Source organism: Peromyscus californicus, unplaced genomic scaffold (assembly GCF_007827085.1).
Source record: "Peromyscus californicus insignis strain IS unplaced genomic scaffold, ASM782708v3 Scaffold_8__1_contigs__length_139910024, whole genome shotgun sequence".
In the NCBI taxonomy this organism is placed as follows: domain Eukaryota; kingdom Metazoa; phylum Chordata; class Mammalia; order Rodentia; family Cricetidae; genus Peromyscus; species Peromyscus californicus.
This window is the reverse complement of record NW_026294606.1, coordinates 58796785-58802959: the sequence shown is the minus strand read 5'-3', so window position 1 is coordinate 58802959 and position 6175 is coordinate 58796785.

Below are 6175 nucleotides of genomic sequence, written 5' to 3'. Positions count from 1 at the left end.
GGGCCCAGTGGTTAGCAAGTCTAACCCAGTCTGCAAGCCCCCAGGTGGCAGTAAAAAACACTGTCTCAAAAATAAAAGGTAAGTGCTCCCGAGGACCACCACCTGAAGTTGACCGCTGTCACCTGTGTGCACCCACATACACAAACACACACACGTTCTGGGACACGGGGAGGCCCACAGTAGTTCCTCGCCTTGCGGATCATGACACCTGGCTCATCTCCAGATTGGCTCTTGTGATGGACACTGGCCATGTCGACTTGTTGAACTCGAGTCTCAGGCTGCCTTCTCTGGGTGTGTTACGTTCTTTCCTCTCTTCTCCCTCTCTCCTCTCCTCTTTTGCCTCACAAAACCTAGGGCTTCAAACCTACCAAGAAAGTCGAGGAAAGTGTAGTTGCAAGAGCATTGGGTGGGAAGATGGCACCCTGACTTCCAAATTCAGGTGGTGGTTCTTTTAGAGAAGCTGAATAAACGGAGCTCGAATCACTGCTGGGCCAGCAGATTCGGGTACAAAACACAATCAACTGTCGGAAAAGCAAATCCCTGTTCACTGAACACAAGGTCCTGAATTGGAAGGCAGGACTGTCTGCAGTGAGGTGGCTCTGATCACACCTGCTACACCATGGAGTAGGAAGGGGGTTAATTGACTGGCATTTGACCTTTGACCAGCCAGGGACCAGATTATCTGTTCGAGCTCATATGTCCACTTCTTACATTTTGACTGTAATCCTTGTCACAGGTCTGCTGACAGGCTTACTGTTTGTTTACAGGAGTTGGCAGATTGTCTCCAGTTGAGACAATATTTCATTGCCAGGTTATGACGTAGTACTATTTTACATGTTGCAGGGCTTCAGTCTGCAGAGTTCTGGTGATTTTTGGAGACTCTGGGTTGAAAAGTACTAAATGCAGGTACCTGAGACAGTAAGGACTTTTGTTGGTTTTGACTTTTGCTTTGAAAGTGAAAAATCAGTGTGTGTGTGTGTGTGTGTGTGTGTGTGTGTGTGTGTGTGTGTGTGTGTGTGTGATATGTGCTCCAGTGTTACTATACCTGTATGCATGTGCATATGGAGGTCAGAGGTTGGCATTGGGTGTCTTCCTCAGTCTCTCTCCATCATCATCTATATGACAGGGTTTCTCAGTGTAGTCCAAACTGTCCTGGAACTTGCTTTCTAGGCGAGGCTGGCCTTGATCTCAGAGATCGACCTGCCTCTCCCTCCTGAGTGCTGGGATTAAAGGTGTGTGCCGCCACCACCCAGTTATCCATCTTATATTTTGAGACAGGCTCTCTCACTGAATGGAGAGCTCGCTATAGGCTGACTGTCCAAAGGTGCCCCAGGGATCTGCCTGTCTTTGCTTCCCCAAGGCTGGGATGACAGATGCATACCACCCTACCTGTCTTTTTATGTGCATGCTAGGAATCTGAACTTGGGTCTTCATGGTCATGTGGCAACCACTTTACCACCTGAGCGATATTTCCAGCCCCAGACTTCATTTTAAAGCTGCTAATTTAAATCACACTCTAACTTTCCATTCCCCAGACAATGCAGACACTTTGGACTTCCGAACACTCTGCATCAGTCTCATCTTTTTGCCTAGGCATTCCAAGAGGCATGGGCAAGCCAGATATGGCACACGTGATTTCAAAGGAGAAACGACGTGTGGGAAATTCGAGAGGATCATTTTTCTCCCCTGCCAGTCCTTTCGCTTTCTGGGGATGCTCCCGGAGACAGTAATTGCACTGGTAAAACCTGATGGATTACTTCACAACCAGGGGCAAATGGAGGCAGTGACCCACCGTCTGCTCTCGCACTTTCTATTCTGGTCTCATTTTTTGCCTTGCTTTACAAAGTCCCCCACCATTCCTACTCCCAGTTTCTTCTGTAATTGGTGCAAGTGATTTTCCCAAAAGCAAGGCAGGAAACATGTTTAGAGGGTAACATAAAGGTCTGAGAGATGTTAGGGGGTGGGGACAGATCCAGGGTTGTGTGAAAGGACAATTGTCTCTATTCTTTGTTCATAGCAGAAAGTTAGGCTAACTGTTTGTTTGGTTTTTTTTTTTTTTTTTGCCTAAAGGGGTTTTATTGCTTGTCTCGTAAAAAAGATGTTTTGTGTGTCTGTTCATGTGATCTCTCTCTCTCTCTCTCTCTCTCTCTCTCTCTCTCTCTCTCTCTCTCTCTCTCTGTGTGTGTGTGTGTGTGTGTCTGTGTGTGTGTGTGTCTGTGTGTGTGTGTATGGAGGGCAGTGTGTACATGCCACAGCAAGTGTGTAGAAGTCAGAGGACAGTCTCTGGTCTTAGTCCTCACCTTCCGTGTTTGAAAGAGAATCTTATCGTCGTTTTTCTGCTGTAAACTGGGGCAGCTGCTCCCCAACTTTCAGAAATTTTCCTTGTAAGAAAACATGGGTTGCAGAGACACAGGTTACCGCACTTGGCTTTTGCATAGCTCTAGGTACTTAATTTAAATCCTCACCCTTCACCTACTGAGCCACCTCCTAGCTCTATTGCTTGTCGTCATTGTTATGCCTGTTTTTGCCTTTTCTAATTAGGTGACTGCGAAGCATTATCATTTCTCTGAAAGTCACAGCCAAGACTCCAGAATTCACTGACTTCATCTTTCACCCCAGGTTGCAGTACATAGTAACAGGCAAATCATGAGGCTTGTCTGAGTCTTGTAATTTTGGTCACAAATATGAGAATGAGAGGTAAACAGAACCAGCATACTGTTAAGAATGTCAGATGTGTTAAGTTCTCATAATATGCATTGCTGCAGTGGCCAGACTTTGCATTTGGGCTGCAGCTGCAAGATCTGAATAACAGATCTGTCCATTTTCAAAATTCCTAGAGCCTAATAAACATGACATGTTCTGAACATCTTCGTTCTCAGCTCTCCTGTATGCCCAGCAGAGAGAGACAGGCCCACATGGGGACAAATTAACAATAACAACAACAACTCTTACTTCTCCCACTATTGGTACAGCTCTTACCAATATTTTAAGTCATAGGAAAAAAAGAGAGGGGGGGGCATTAAGCACACCTGTCAAGGTCTATGAAAACTGTACAATAGCTGTAGAAAATTTCTAAACAAGAACCTAAATAATTTGTCAGGGTTTTGGAAAAAAGAAAGAAAGAAAGGAAGGAAGGAAGGAAGAAAGAAAGAAAGAGAGAGAAAGAAAATATGTTCTTTGCTTGAACCAATTGCTAAGTTAAGTGCCTGCTCCTCGCTCATTTTTATTAGCAGGCTAAATATAGTCTGTTTCAATGAAGGCCCTTTACAGCATATAATAAAATGCGTTCATGACTCATTTTCCTCTTATTATCCTTCAATTGCTCTCGCTCTTAGCACTGCTGAAAGTGGACATTAGGCCCCAGTAGCCAGAACATTACAGAGTGCAATTGATGGTAATCCTTAACAACCCAAAGCGCGCAGACCTGCAAGCACTGTCACCTGATCTCTTAGTTGGTGCTGAGTCTCCCAACATTAACTCCATTTTTTCCTCCTGTCAAATAGGGAGTCCCCCCCTCTTCTCTTCCATACAGCACTCCCTCCTGCTCCGTAAGCGTCCCAGGCCCTATTCAGTTAGCGTAAACAATTTTCCCTTAACACCCATGGTGGGGGTGGGGGAGGGTTCACAGAACTAAGGTTAATATTGCTAGAAACAACTGGACAGTCACTGAAAAAGTCCATCCAGATACTGACTTCAGATGCTACATACAAGTGCTCTTGTTTTTGGATGACTGCCAATAATTGTGTTATAAATTAATTCCAAAAGAGGGGACAGTCCCAGACCATGCATTTGTTTATTGCATGGATTACAGCCTTTCTCCAAATATCTTCTCCTTCCTCAAGGTAGATTACAGCACCCTCATTATGACCTTTTATCTTGATCCCTTGATCTAACAGGGAAAAGTTAGAATCGCTGGGTTCCAGAAAAGCCATCTTAAGGAGCTAAACAAGACTGGCTTTGGTACTTTAAGTTAATGTCACTTCATTCACAAGTAGAAAGTTTAAATTTTCATTTGTAAGAAGCACAGGGCTTTCTCTCTGAAGCAGCAAGCTATTTATAAATCGCATGGTCCTTATGGGTTGGCAATGCTCCCCTGCCAATCACAAGTGGAATCCCCACCTCCCACTCCCCATTCCTGAGTAACTCAGGTAAGTTCTCTGTGGCTCCACTTCCCTATTGGCCAAATAAGTATATTTCTAGCTAGTTCTTCAAATTGTTGAGAGGATGAAGAAAGCATCCTCATAAAATACTCACCAAAGGGCTGTATTAGATACTCATAAAGATCAGACTGTCATATGGCATGCCCTTTTCCTCTTTGATTCTTTTTTAATGCTGGAATTGAAGCCTGGGCACCTTACACATGCTATGTGCATACTCTCCCACCTCACCACACCCCAGCCTTGTGATGGCTGCTTTGATATTTGAGCTAGGTCAATCCTCACAACATGATAGAGTCAGTCTTGCTGTTATTGTCCCAAGCATCAATGGGAAAATTGGTGAAAAGGAGTAGCTAACATCTTCCACAGTTGCCTATAAAACCTACTTCAGGTCCCAGTACATGCTTCTCGTCCGAGTCCACGCTCTGAGAGCATGAGAAGGGCTTGGAAGGCATTGTACCTCGATTCGTTACTTGTCTTGTTGCTGTGAACAAAGACCTGAAAAAGCAATGTAAGGAAGCAAAAGTTTATTTTGATGTATATAGTTTTACAATACAGCTCACCACGATGGAGGAGTCCAGCCAGCGAGAGCACAAAGCTGTTGCTAACAGTTCATCTATAGTTGGAAGCAGAGGCAGATCAATGCTAGTGCTCAGCACACCTTGTCCCTGTGATGTTCAGCCCGTGACCCCAGCCCACAGAATGGTGCCACCCACATTTTTGGTCAGTTTTCCTACCTTAATTAATCCAATCTGGAACCCCCCTCATAAATATGCTTGTGCCCTGGGTGATACTAGATCCTGTTAACAGTGAACATCAACCATCACAGCATCTATGCTGTTTATACTTCTTGAGTCTGTTATGTCCCCAAAGGCAACCCTTTGTCCCCAACTAAAGTAAGAACCCATGGAAGTCAATAATTCATTAAGGGATGAAATGGGAAGAACACACTCATGAACACAGAATGAAGTGACTCTGCTGCCTCCTCACCCACCAGGAAAGGATGGGGAAAACTCTGTACCAGCTCACCAAACCATGATGTCAGGAAACCTTCCTTGTCCCAGAGAGAGTGAACTCAATTATCCTCCTCAGTTCTTACTTGGTCACCTACCCAGACAAGACCACACCCTAGGGCTAGTCACTCCATTACCATTGGCTGAACGGATTGAATTCCCACAACACCCAACCTTGTCCATGAAGGACGGAGCTATCCCACTGAGATTTTTTTTTTAGCCTGAGGTCATGGAAGAAGTCCGTCCTCATAGGAACTATTTATTAGTGGTGAAGTGAATAAGAAACTTAATGTTTGGTTCTAAAAGTAACACTGTTACATCTTGGGTGGTTTATTAATACTGGGGGTAGTGCAAGGGGTAGGTTAAGAGAGAAAGACCTTTCCTATGGCATTGATACAACCGAACAAATGAAACAAGGAATATCACTGGGGTCACCTCAGTCCTCCAACTGAATTTAGCTTTATTCTGATAAAAAACTGAGCTTCAGGACATGTGGTGAGGATTTAAAATGATTGAAACACCACTTCCTCAGAAACTTGGCTTCCTGGGTCAAAAAGTTAACCTAGCTCTGATTTTTATCCTTGGGTGAATTACCATGGAAGAGCTTGCTTTTACACATCTGGAAGCCCCAAAGTTTCGAGCATCCCGTAGCAACATCAGTAACTTAATGGGCATTTGAAAGCAATTCCATTGGGTCAGGTGGATTTTTAGCAGTCCTGCGAGCAGCTATGATGGGAAGCAGAAAGGGAAAGAAGAAGAAGAAACAAGAGGAACTGTTGGGAGAGTTGATCTTCAGAAGCTCTAGGTAAGACTCTTATCTCCTTTCACCTTCTACCTAATCTACTCACATCCTCCTGGGCTCCCTGAGGTACCCCAGCGATAGCACATCCTGCTCTGCCCTCGTTTCTCTAAGTCCACCCACCTTTTGGAAGATGCCTGTCACATGGGTTTGATAAGTGTGATTGTCTAGTCAGCCCAGCCACACGATGTGTCTTTTGTTCCAAG